The sequence below is a fragment of the Varroa destructor genome, unplaced genomic scaffold (genome assembly GCF_002443255.2).
Source record: "Varroa destructor unplaced genomic scaffold, Vdes_3.0 BEIS01000005.1, whole genome shotgun sequence".
NCBI lineage: Eukaryota > Metazoa > Arthropoda > Arachnida > Mesostigmata > Varroidae > Varroa > Varroa destructor.
The window spans coordinates 36,618,852-36,632,850 of NW_019211458.1; the positions used below are offsets into that span (position 1 = coordinate 36,618,852).

At 41.2% G+C, this 13,999-nt stretch overlaps 1 protein-coding gene and 1 long non-coding RNA gene across 6 annotated transcripts in view; one reads left to right on the forward strand and one right to left on the reverse strand.

Annotated features, from left to right (window-relative positions):
• The window catches only part of LOC111250911 (CD63 antigen-like), a 60,354-nt gene that overhangs the window by 24,147 nt on the left and 22,208 nt on the right, over window positions 1–13,999 (reverse strand). The gene's annotated exons all lie outside the window — the stretch shown is intronic.
• LOC111250912 (uncharacterized) overlaps window positions 6,391–13,999 on the forward strand; it is a 14,136-nt gene continuing 6,527 nt past the window's right edge. For 2 of the 3 annotated variants that reach the window (XR_015329248.1, XR_015329249.1), the window contains exons 1-3: window positions 6,391–6,883; window positions 7,002–7,187; window positions 9,350–9,634. This is a non-coding gene — a long non-coding RNA (uncharacterized LOC111250912). Of the gene's footprint in view, window positions 6,884–7,001; window positions 7,188–9,349; window positions 9,635–11,497; window positions 11,921–13,999 lie in introns of those variants that run through there. The other variant, XR_002673565.2, reaches the window with a different exon arrangement.

The window sequence follows — 13,999 nt, forward strand, 5'->3', positions numbered from 1 at the left end:
TTTCAGCGACGTCAAACGTATTGTTAATCATCGTCATAAAGCGCATTTTCAATAAATGAAATCTTAGCCAGTACGACAAACCGTTTCCCATTACCGACCGCAGAGAGTGCACATAATTTAGCACACAAAAGCTACCCAGTGCCGGGTGTGTCAGGGACGCCAATCAAGTATGAATGATGGTTCTCGTGATGCTTTAATGCTGGGAACCGTAGTGTGCTGCCGTATCTGCTCTGATCAATTTAGGATCCCTTGTTAGCCAACTTACCAAAACATATCACAAGACGTTGTGCCAATGGCCAGTATTCTACATACACATCAACTTCAAGCAGTCAACCACCGTTTCATATGTTAGAGAAAGATTCTGAAGGCTCTGACCGCACAGACTTCCTCCGTTCCCGCCGCGCTGTCCGATATAATAGGACGTGCACCGATTGCCATTTATATATTTGCAAAGTGAGGCTTCACGTCGTCACCCCTTCAGCCGTTGCTCACGAAGTGACGGAGCCAAACAGTTTCTTTTCGACACTTTTCTGAAAAAACCTTGGCTAGGACGCAGCTGCAGTCAAATAATTTGCTGGGCGCAATTACGGAAACGAGAACCAGATAGCGACGAGTCTCTTTCCCTCCCGCTGTAGTCGTGCATCATTCAGCCATCTTCGGGCTAGAACGTTACGTCGGGCTGATATATGCGTCGAATGCTGCCTTTGGCCTGGAGATAATTTATCGGCAACTCCGTTGACGATTCATCTTCACCTTGTTTTATTCTATTCTACATTATAGCATCGATATGGACGTGATATAAGGAAGACTTTAAACTAAAACAATCAACTCGCTGTTCTATTGGATTGTAATGATAACAATAGCACTATATATAAATTACTGACGATGATTATTTGGGAACTAGCTGGTCTATCGTGCCGACATGTTTCACGCGGGCTAGAGTAAATGACTAACAAATATATCTATATACCAGTATAGAAGGACGGTTTTGTTGCCTGTAACGTTGACGGCTGTGATTACAACTGAAATTGATACTGATGACCCGCAGATCAGGCTCATCTGCCCAGCATCGCCGATACCAGGCGGATCAATGGGAAAGAAACAGACAAACTGGAGATAGTTCGATGACAGCGATAGAGCTACAGTAGCAATCGGTAGTTGGTCCAGCCAGAAAAATATAACTAACTAACTGGCATTTTATAACGATAATAAATTATATATGTATATAGGAATATGTATAACTTCTTAAAATGTATTAAAAGACACAAGAAGAAATTTAAAAAATAATCTAGCTTATGGTCGTTTTCTGAGATGACTCATCGATCCTAGTCCATTAACGATTTGCCACTAGAAAGGTTGGGAATCAGAGATGTTTGTTTTGTAGTTGTCACATATAATGGTAGACGGATAGCATACGAAGTCAGACTGACAAGCAGCTTTAAAATCTAATGTTCAGTCTAGTCAGCCGTCCTGGCGTACACAGACGGAATAGAAGAAAGACTATGTCCATCGATTGGACAGGCCTGTGTGGACAAAGGTGTAAGACAACGAAGGTTACGCTTTATCTTACTTTGATCTGAAGTTCACCTTCTCGATTACGATAAAATTATCACAGCTGCGACTACTACTAACTGTGTGACATCATATTTTAACACTAGATATGGGTTTCGCTATCCGTCTTAATCTACGCAGTTAAAATACTTCTGTGAATATTGTAAATTTGTTGGCAGACCCCGCCTCTATTCTGTGCTGAGTACGGGCTACGTTTCGATCCATTAGCTCGATGCAGCTTTTCGCTGATACGGCTAGTAGAGAGAAAGAAGTTGATAATCAATCAATCAATCGATTGGCATTATATCCTTGCTTTTTCGTCTTCTGATTCTGATCTATTGCGAAAATTGAACTTATTGTGCCTACTTTCAGGAAGGCCACTATGATGATAAGCCGTTTAGTATCGATTAAACGGCTTATCGTTTAGTGGGATCGCCACTATGCAAGCCTACAGGCCTTAAGCGCAGCATTTGCTGAAAATCGAGAACGATCGTAGCTGTAAAATATAAAGCCGAGTGTTAGATAGGACAATTGGCATTGTCCTATTAAACCAGTTCATTTTCCTCTATGGAGGAGAGTGGACTCATTCAATCGTTTCATATGCTTGTTCAGCACGAGAGGGCACAAAATCTATCCGTCATTTATAAATGTGTCATACTTCTGGATTTCGGAACAGATATCTGTTCTGTCTGGTATTAATCGCATTCTGTAGAATGGTACTAATAGAAATAATGTAACATTTCCCTTTATGCGGTATCGAGATTCGATTTATCTAGGACCAGTAATCTTTTAGCTGGTATATATGATAAACACACATGACAGATCCGTCATTCACCCTGGTCTAGTCTGTCAGCAGGCAACTTGTAAGAGCTTTGTGTCTACGAGACTACCGAAACGACGGATACTCTTGACAGAATCAATTTTTATCAGCGAAGGACAACGTTGCTAGACGAAGTTAATTTGCCGCCGCAGTCTTTGTGCATTGCTATATAGTTCCCTTCTTGAACCCTAATAATTTTTCATTTATTTCGGCAAATCTATTTTACCCACCTAGAACAAATAGTCATATCCATCTAACAATAGAACATCTCGGAGCAACCAGGAGCTAGATGTGTAGAGATGTTGCAGATAAAACAGTTACCGTGTTGAATGTTGTCTACACATCTGAATCAAGATGACTTGTTAGACATGACAATTTGGTGGATAGTTGAGTGAAGACTGTGCAACAAAGGGTTCAAGGTTACGAAATTGTGTCTTTTTCCCTAATATTGGCTTCGTTCAAATATCGGCTTCGTACGTACATCCTTTATGCCCATAATAATAACTTCATAATTTTTTTTTTTTATAGAACTTACGGTAATGAATCACCGAAATGACTATTTGTTGATAAAGGCAATTCTAAGGATCGTTATCTGAATCTAACCAAGCCCGAAAGCTTTAAGGTCAATTTCAGCGTTACCGATTAACCTGCTGACCCTTTTGCGAAAGGTCCGACTGCTACTGAACCTACTTTGTCAGTAAAACAGCAAGTTGCCATACCTGCCTGTTGCCGTATCAATTCCTAACCATTTTGTATACGATAATTAATTAGGTCCCACTTAAGATGAAGGGGCTCAAACGTGATTGAAACGAAGCAATTTCGTAGCGCTTGTATGTAAGTGGGAAAATGAGTCGATCTCTGTATATGATCTTCTTTGATTTTAGCTCGTCGTTGTTCGCCAATAGCTGGTTTTCCTTAAAGGCCACTTGAATTCATTTGAAGAACTCCAGCTGGCCTATTGGCCTAGCTGAAGGTCCGGATCGATAATTTACCGTCCATTTTTTTTTAACAACATAACATTCTATTCAAATTGAAAAAAGCCTAACATTTAGAAGATAATTACGACAGTATGTAATACAAACTGGGCTATCGACACTTCCGATAGCTTACGTGCTTTAGTTCATTCATATTATGGTCTGTCATGTAATAATAGCCCACTAGCCAGGCAACTGTTCAGAGATGTTTTTCAGATATATATAGCAGACATCGATTGATAAAAAACAACAGTAAATAGTTGTCGATAAGGCTACCGTGGTCATCGTACTTGATGACGCATATACAACAGTAATATGCAATAAGAAAACCTAACGTCAGGGCTACGAAAAATGTACCGTATAACTTTGCGAAAGGACGGCGTCCTTAGTTGACAGTTAGGTTTGCTTTCTGCTTACGTTTACGAAAAAACGAGTTTCTTAATCCGATACCTGATGAGACTGATATACCTGCGGACTTTTATATCATATACTGGTCAGGAGGAATTTTTTTATACTAGTAGTTATTCGCTGTCATAATCCATAGAATATATCGAGGGTCCACATTCTATTCAGAGATCAGCAATTCGATAATGCCGGTTGTCCTGATGGCGCCACTCAAAAGAATTCTGGCCAAAAATTGTATAGAATTAATTAAAAACGTGCTTAGAATTATTTCTTGTTCAGGGGCCCAACAATTATCAGCAGTCCATCAGTTGTTCCACTGAACACGACAAGACTTCACACAATTTAATCATAACAAACACATTCACACAAACGCACGCACCCAGATACACACACACAAAGTTTATGAAAACACAATTGGAAGCTGGCCGCCTCGTTGTTTTCCTCCAGTTCTGTAAAGAAAAACTCGTATCGAAATGAAGCCAGCCGCCTCAATCTTGACTGGCTTTCGCGTTAAATGCTTTCGATTATTAAAATTGTATCAAGCACATGTGTATACAGACAAACTTATGTTATTAAAATTATCATTCGCGTTATAACAGTTGCCGTCGCAATGGAAAAAAACACTAACTACAGCAACCACATTCAGTTGAAGTAATTACCATGATCGATCCGATATACGGGGGACCCATTTACTGTAATACTTCGCGTAAGTGACAGGCCTCTGATCGGAAACCGGCAACTGCTTTTCTAGTGTACATTTCAATTTCCTTGAAGCGCAAGGATCTAATAGCTTCTTCTACAACACAACCGTTTATGCAACACAATTTTTACGGAACTAAATATTTGACGATACATCACGGCGTATCATACTGGCGGCAGTTTTTGAAACGCCAGTACGACGCTACCCTTAAACATCTAAAATAAGAACGGAATGACTGTTACGAAAGTCTACGACTGAGCAAATGAATATTACACTCTATGAGAAACAAGCAATCTTTGTCTTTTAAAGGGCAAAAGTATTAACCCAATGGGCCCCATCTGCTACACAGATTTTCCTAGAACGACTCATAAAAATCAGCTTTAATGAACGGACGGACGGGCGAGCGGGCGGGCGGGCTCAAGCACTTAATTCTAAAGAAAATAATGTGTTGCACTTTAGTTACAGCCGCTATCGCTGACACTGCTGCTCTATTATACATAGAATTAATTTATCAATTATTTTAACAATAATCGTAGCAGCCGAAAAACGCATAAGGGTTCAAAAGTTACACAAGTCGACACGCTCTCCGTTTCGATTTGGCATGCCCAATTCAACGTGGCATCTTTGATGGACACAACAGTGTCGACGGCTTCATGTTTGTGCGTTGACACGATTTGGCCCTCTTGTTATTGCCGTCAGCATTCGTTCGCATTTACGTTTTTTTTTTTTTTTTTTCTGATACCGTTCTTCCCAGACTTCCACGCCGCCTGCGGCGAAAGTTAGCCCCAGCAACGGATTTATCAAATGCCCCAAGTAAACTGTTGTAAGTGGTGATGCGCAACAAGTACCTATGTTGTCATTAGTTCCAAGAGCAAGCAGCCTATACTACTCGCTTATTCGATGTGTAGAAATCTTTCAGGGAATGGCTGCAAAGTCATTAAGACATCACTGTCACTGTTATATTGAAACTAGGAAAAGAAAGCACTTCTGCTTTCGGAACTAACGGACACAGGCCAGCGAGGCCATGCTTGATTGTTAAGCAATTCAAGAGTCACTCTTAGGGTCACGCAACAGCCGCTCGCTTAATATCAAATAGGAAAAGATAGTTAAGTACGTACGCGGCTATTCTGTTCAATTGTATACCAAATAGAAACTCGACTAGAACGACAGACGTTCTGCGTGGTCGGTTAATATGTCTTATGGGCAAAAAGCATTGAAGTAAATGTGTCAAGTATTTTTATCGGCATTGTGTTGCCTGTGTCGCGCATTTAGATATTCCTAAGATTCACTTCTTTACGTACTCACGTTATTCAGTAAGTGTTTTTGCAAGCTTGTCTAAAAAGGCAGTTATGTCCAACTGGCAGATTGACAGTGCCCATTCCAATTCTGCCCCATGACAACCTGATGCGTAACAGGAACAAGATCCTGGAGTGCGTATTGGTTTTTAATAAAACGTATAAATACAAAAGAGATCTATTACGCTGAGCGTCAGTTGGCCGACATTTTATTGAGATTGAGACGTGATGATCTTCAGTGTTAAATTATTAGTAATGAGAAATATCGTTTGATTCAAGCCTCGTGCTAGGACCTACCCATCGTATGCACCATGACGCTTCGTTGAGCAGCCGCCTGGAGCAGCACCTAACGGCAGTATCAGAGGTAGCACACGAAATATTATTTACTTAGAATAACTACGTTATTACCTTACGATTTGATGGCCTGCAAACGCTATCTGCCTTAGTTATTCGTATCGACACCAAGCCGCGTAATAGATACAAAACAATCACGCTACGTATACAGAGATCCTTGAAACGCCAGCCGGGTGCATAGAATAAGACAGGCTTAATAAAACGGCAATAGGTAAGCTACGTTAACTTTTTCTCAGCTTGTAACCTGGCTTGTTACAAAAGAAACAGTTTGAATATTCACTGAATTGTGAAACGCGCATGGATCAACTCCACCAGCGATGACTATATGATTCCAGCTATATGGCTCAATCAAGAAAACGAGGCATGGACACGTTCTCAAAAAAGAACCATATGGCAATAGTAAGAAGTTGAAAGCCCACATGTATCGGCTATGAGTCATTTATGCCCCATAAAGCTCTTTGTAACACATTTCTTGAGTAATCGAGAGGCAAGCATATAAAGCGACACAACCATAGAAACACTGCTAGCAGTGTGACGTCTCTCGTGTTGCCAAGCGCTTACGAGACTCAGGTTGGGGCAACTCAGAGAAAGATCAATTCACTTAGTAACCATATTCGGAGCTTATGAACAATCTGTGGGTGTCATCATCAGCCTCGACGTGTCAGGACAGATTTTTCCTATTTGTGCGGCCACAGGTAGCCAGTAGATGGGCAGCTTTCGAAGCGTCATTGCCGCCATAGTCCGCTGCGGAAAGACTTTTAGGAGAGATAGACTATCCGAACCTGTACGTAGAAAATCTGTATAGATCCTTTCATTTATCATAGCCAGGTGAAAACCTATGTTCACTATTATCGTGTCTCTAACTCTGTGATACAGATGACTAATGTGACTGTTGTTGGCAGGTGGACGTGAATCGCTTCCAACAGGGTTGTTGCCGTCGGTTACAAATGGAAGACATCTTCTGACCAAGATGCCATAACATCCTTAGAACCAGTCATAGCAGAACATAGCACAGCAAAAAAAGTACATCACTCCGACAAAAAAAAAATAAGCAATCAACGGCTGTAAACTTACTTATGCACGTGCAGGTACGTACAAACGATACGTAATAATGTAATACGTGGTTTCTCAGCTGTGGCGCAGCGAAGAATAGCACTCCCATGCCATGCTGACCGTAGTCGAGGCGTGTGAAATTGATTTCCGCTGTTCGGCTCACTCTGCCTGACCAAGAATGAGATCACAGGAGTGAATACATATTGTATATAACGCGAAGACAAACATTCAATGCTTCGACAAAGCATCTTAATTTTGTTTCGAAAATTTTGACAACATTTGCGCTTGGCCATATTAAACACTGGCTTTGGCTTGTCGTATTAGATTGCTTCCGCCATAGAGCCAATGCCCGAGCGATCCGCAAACGACCAAGATGGTTTGACCCAGAAATAACTCCTGCGGACACTCTTTATCTTCGCGCCGGCTCGGTGTGGGTCAGAGGTGAGCCAATATCCGCCGGAGCCTAAAGACATGTTTCGCCAAGATCCAATCAGGCGTCACCGTCGTCCTACGTTGCCAACACACATCCAATGCAAATCCTGAACAGAAATGTACAGAAATGCAACATCTGATTACCCGCAGCCATTTTCACGCATCTAACTATATACCCACATTGAAATTCGCTTTTATAAACATCCATCCTAATTAGGTACTATCGTAAAAATTGTTGCTGGCCTCTTATAGACGTTCGTTTATTCCTAGCCAAATGCTCCACTTTTAAAATCATCAGCCACCACTATCGCTAAACTGAGATTTATCATTTATTTACCGTTATTTGGGTTTAATCTGTCTGCACTGAACATGTGACATTTGACATGATTTCCTTTATCCAGTTGCCCCACAACATAGGCGTTATTACAAAGATCTGAACCTTTAAACCGCGTTGATCCCTGAAAGGAGCCATAACTGTCTATCGTCCGCCGTCGGCTAGTTGCAGACAACGGTAAAATATAACTTCTATCTGACGCAGTTACTAGACGATAATAAATGCAAGAAAATTTTTCAGGGTACCACAGTTGGTGTCACACTAGCAATCAAGCTCAATCGAGATATGGCGATAGATAAATGTTACTTATTATATTTTACATGACAAATTCGCTCGGTCACGTAAAATAGGATGTTTCTTTTCAAAAAGGAAACGCTTTACGGATTTATGTAATATGGATATAGGTGCAAATGATAACAACAGCGTTCATATTGACGAGTAGTGATCCGAATCAGCGATGGCGCCTAAAGTGAAAGCGAAAAAACAAAGTTAAAAATCAAAGCTTTACTAAAGCAACATACTAACAAAACTAAGCGCATAGCAATAGTATCTTTTTTTCAATGAATGTGTCCGTTTTACCTGCTTCTGTTTATGTTGTACCCTGCAACTCCCGACGCAGTCTCTGTCCTGCACCGTACAACAGACCATTTCAACGACCTGTGCTCGCTGTTTGCACGCATACCAAAATTTCGTTCTAACACGACTTTCACATTTGATATTCCCGTACCCACACATCAGTTTTGGCGTTTGAACATCTTGTATCGACACCTCTCCGTGAGCCTATTGGAGCACTGAAAGCTAGTTATTTATGTAAATCCTAGTCCCCTCTCTCTTCGCCCCCGTAATGGTTCCGCTATAACTTATATACTGTAGTAATAAGCACACGAAATGGGCCAGGTTCAAAGGCGGGGTAGGCAGACTTTGATCCACGCCACAGGCCAGCCATCCGGAGCAGTGCTTAACCGTAGCATCAGACGTCAACGTTTTAGATGGTTACTTACTTATCTTTCCCTTTAGATTTGTGTCGATCTTCTGACAACGTCTTGATGAGGCACGTCGATGCAATCAGCTGGGCCAACTTATCTTAGAAGCGGCCCGAGCACGTAGCTCAACGAAGAAAGAAGCTGATTCTTGAACAGCGTTAATGCAAGGAACGATTCCTTCAAAACACATCTGGTCTAGGAAGAAGCCGCTTGCCCCTATGCGTACCTCCTCCGCCGCTCATCCCACCAAATCGAAACACATTAAATATATTCCGATACGGCTGGCATCATATCATAGAATAATGACATAGAAATATTTGTTGTAACAATTGCACCAGTCATATCAGCAGTAGGGCAATGCAAATAGGTGTTCGTTGAATTAATTGGTCACCTGTAACATTGAGGCACACTATTTATATAAATGTTATTATTCTCTGCTTGTGGCCAGATGTGACGGGGCCTGTGCTGACCACGACTGACGATGCCACCAGTGCCTCTAGGGCTCGATGCGACGCGTAACTAGGCGCATTGCTAAGTAGCTTTAACTACAGTGATGCGGCTTGTGCCTTCTTTGAACTCCTCCGCGCGATACGGACAGGCAGAGTTCCTGCCAGCTCAGAGGAGCAACGCTAGTTGGCACTGAGCCTTGCCCACCGCGAATAAAGGATTCAATCGGGATGCGGTTGAGTTTCGAAACGCAGCAAGAAAACTCGTTAATAGCTTACGTCCGAAGGTAAGAAACCGGAAATTTGCATACGGTATCATGGACATGTCAATGACAAATAAACGGATCCATGTTTAATATGGTGCACTAGCATTTAAAGCAGTCGAAAATAATTGGATTGTTTATTACATAACTGGCGTTATGTAATAAAGCCGGCTTTAGAACGTATGCGTTCCTGGACTATTTATAAATAAAAAATCGTGCCTTAGGGTAATCGGAGGTTGTCGAGCAGTGTTCTTAATGGTTCAACTATCAATTGATCTAAACCATTAACAGGCCGTGACCATTGCAACGGTTTTTGTTGACACGAGGTAGAAGAAACAGGACCATGCAGTAAAACTGAATGGCTCACAAATGCAAACACCTTTAGTCAATTCTTTACCGGTCCTTAGCTCCGTACCGAGCTTAGTTGAGAAATCCTCCCGAACCGTTTTGGATAAAACTTAAATTCTGCTGAGTCTAAAATTGAATTATATTCAACGTATTACTACCTAGATACTCCTGTTACCATCAGTATAATCGTACTACCATTATATGATGCCGGCTATAGCTTCCGAAGGTTTACTGCAATAATTCTAAGCGTTCTAAAAGTAACAGAAGATATTTAAACGTCGCTTAAATGATTTTCGCTACGCAAGGCGAAATTATGCCATTTTACTATGAAAAGCTCATTTGGGCTATTCTTTTCACAGTAATCGTACGTATTTCTACTATTTCGATCTTCAACGAGGCATATATTGATAATAGTCTCTTGAAGATAACTGCCATCGACAGTCTAATAAAAGCGCTCTATTACTCTCAAAATACTAGCGGTTTTTTTCGATCGAAGTCGCTGATAGTGCGCAGTGAAGAAGCTAGGATTTTGAAATAAATCAATCATAGGACATAGTCCTGCGAGCCGAATGCTATTATCTCATTATTTACATTTAGGTCAATTGGAGGAAACGCTATGGGGTGTTTAATTGACATCAGTGTACTTTTCCCTGTACGCGTAATTACTTAGCTTTCGATGAAATCGAGCTGACCTTAAGCATCAGCGAATTCCATCTCAAAAATCTAAACTCCCTGAAAAAACGCGGCCTATCAATATGTAGATCAATAGGTAAAAGATGGGTCGCACTCATTCAGCTTGGCTTTCTAGTAGATCTTTAGATTGATCCTGTTTGCTGTTTATTTCCAATGAAATGGGCACCCCAGTTGCTTATTTTCGTCCTCTACATTGTTCAAAGCTCGCTTAACGGGGAAGTATTTGAGACTTGCTAGGCGCCTATAGGATTCTGTGATCATCTAGCTGGAAACCATACTAGTTTTGAGGCTACTTTTATCGCTTGCCATATTTCTACACGAAAAAAACATCAAGAACCGCTTCACATCTACAAACATTGACGTTTTTATGGATTTTAATGAATCTTCGACTATTTGAGGGTCAAAGCAATTAAGGTGCCACCAGCGGCTCAATACCCCACCACACATTGGAATGGATTTTTTTTATTTCGGAAAAGTACTTATAATAGTAATTAAGAGTCGAATAACATTAGTGTAAAATTTCTTATAACCAATCAGACGAAAATACTAGCACCGAAATGTACACTATCGCTGTTGGTTACCTGCTAATGATTCATTCATCGGGTCATTGTTGCTACGATCACGTTAACGATGCTGGTGTTGTTGGGGGGTTGAGGAGGTTGTTCGATCAGTTTTTGTATGCACACAAGGTCTGGCGAAGACTTAAGGTGGCCATTTTTTCATAGTTTTAAGTGGTTGATCAGATAAATCATAGATCACCCAAAATGAACCTTCATAGAGAACATAATTTATTGTTATTTATGATGCCTTACCTATTTGTTTTTAATTACCGGTCTACACTGCCAGCTGGACGTGACGGTAGCGTCTGTCCTTTCGAACGTATGGAACTGCTCGATCACCACATAACTAATAGATATAATATACGAAAAAGATGCGATGATCTATGCGGACACGGTATTCTAGTGTGAGGAGCCTTGTAACGGTGAGACCGCTATTCTCTTCAAACAACACATCAATACTCTATAAACAACCGGGTGGAATCAACGGGTTTAATTTAAAGATCTGTACTAGGTGGCATTTAACGTTCTTATTCCGTATATTCAGATACGTTAGCCTGAGAACTCAATGGCTTCTTATATCTGATGCCTTGCTCGACGATGAATGATTGACTCAATTGGCTTTGTAAATTCCGTTGAACTTCACTGTCTTACATTACAATATGTTAACATAATAAATACGACTACTTATCAGTAGCTGGTAGTAAATGGCCATCGTCAGGTTATTTTAATTATTCTTACTATTATAGTGGACGATACATGTATAATACAAGTCAATGCCTTTTCTATCTGATGAGCATACGTGTGGAGTCTCCTTTCGACCTTATCTTATGTTCAGAGAATGCTACTGTTGGAACCGGCTGTTCGATATTGATTTCGGAGTGAGTATATCACTTTCCGCCTACCACTAGTCGACGGTAGACCCAAAACATGCTAGGCGGAATTTTTACTGCCGTCTAGCCAGTGACGTATAGTAAAGCAGTACTGCAGCCGGTCTTTATACACAAACCCCAGGGTACGATAGGCCAGCGATCGGACCATTTCGAACACCGACACACTCGCCAACAGTGGCGTGAGTCCTGATTTTCGACCGATTCCTTTCGTCGTACATTGAACTCGAACGGATACAGAGTTATTTTCAACCCATGCTAGAAACAATTACAAGATACTAGTAAATGTGGCCTGAGTTAGCGGGAAACAGTGGACAACTAAGGGCAGCGTGTTGTACTAACTGCTATTAAGTATTGCATTGTTTCTCCACGGAAATCTACTCGGTGTCGCACATGTTGCAGAGGCTGCAATCGTTGTATGTCTCTGCTTTCATCGCGGAGACAACGCTCAACATAGACTAGATAATAACGGCCAGGGCAAATGGTCGATCGCACATCGCCGTCTCATAATATCAATGACAGCGTAGCTGTATTGACTCAGTGTCCTATGTGGCTGGCCTGTCGACTGAATGTTGCTCGCATGCAGGCTATTTGCCGTTGCAGTAGGCTCAGGCCGTCAGCAGGACCAGCGACGGCGATGTTACGTATTGAATAAATATAGCACCCATCAACCCGTTGACTATGAACTAATAAGTTTTTGCCTTTCTCTTTTATTTTTCGTATTGCGTACGTGCAACGTCTCACGTCATTCGATGGTTACGTCGAGTTGCTGCGACGTTCACTTCGCTGGTTTTTTCACAGAGCGGCATAAAAAGTCAGTTAGTCAGGCCGTCAGACGGATACATCACGTTTATCTTCCTGGCTGTCTAGTTTCTGCTAGCTAATCTAGCTTAAACAAACGATTTGACACCAAGGTTTCGGATGAACACATTTCCACCGCCATTCCCGCGTGGGATTACATTATTACGCGGCAGCATCGACCTTAACGCGAAGCGCCAACTATCTGTAGCGAGGTAAAAGGGCCTTTACCGCTGCAGTAATCACAATGCTGAGGTGCCGAAATTGCGGCTGCCGATAGGACAATAAAAGTGGTACGACTCCAATTCTATGGTTCGCCTCTGACTTCTACTGCTGTAAGCCAATAGTAGTTTGTTTTAGCTTTACTTTACATATAAAAAGAAGAACTGCTTAGTAAACTTGGTGATGTTTGAAAGACTTTTCGATATTAGTAATGGCTGGAATGGCGCCAGCAGTCGCTAATCTTCTCGCATTGAGGATTGGGTAGGCTTTTTCTTTTTGCCAGTTCCTTTGAACTCGATGATCGACTGCTACGGATAGATTGTATTGGTTACAGGTGTAATTATAGAGCGATCAACGTATTATAGTTTCACAAACTTTTTTGGATTGATGGATGGATGGATGGATGGATAGATGCAGCCAATAATCGCTAAGGACGACTGATATGTGATCAAATATTGCTTACGGTTTTCTCTCGAGATTCTGAAGTCCCTTCAAAGACTAGAGCCGCTAATAGATATTAGAAAGAGATGACAATTGACAAAAACTTACAAAAAAAAACCTACCTACTTGACAAATAATAAAATTATAAACGAATTTTCGGCATAGAGCCTGACACAATGAGGTTCGACAATCGACAAGAGTCGAAATATTCAAAAATTCATAACCTCAAGTTAAGTTGTATCCAAAACGCTGTTACTATGCTTGTCTCTGTCGGATGAAGTTGATTCATTAGATGTTTTCTAACTTTTTTTTATCGATACCTTACATGTAAGGCTGGCCTCCATGAAAATCTGGGGTGGGGTATCTATCCTAGTGATGACAGCATCGAATATTTATCATCTAGATTTGCTTCCGAAATATCCCGCTCCGTATTATAACTC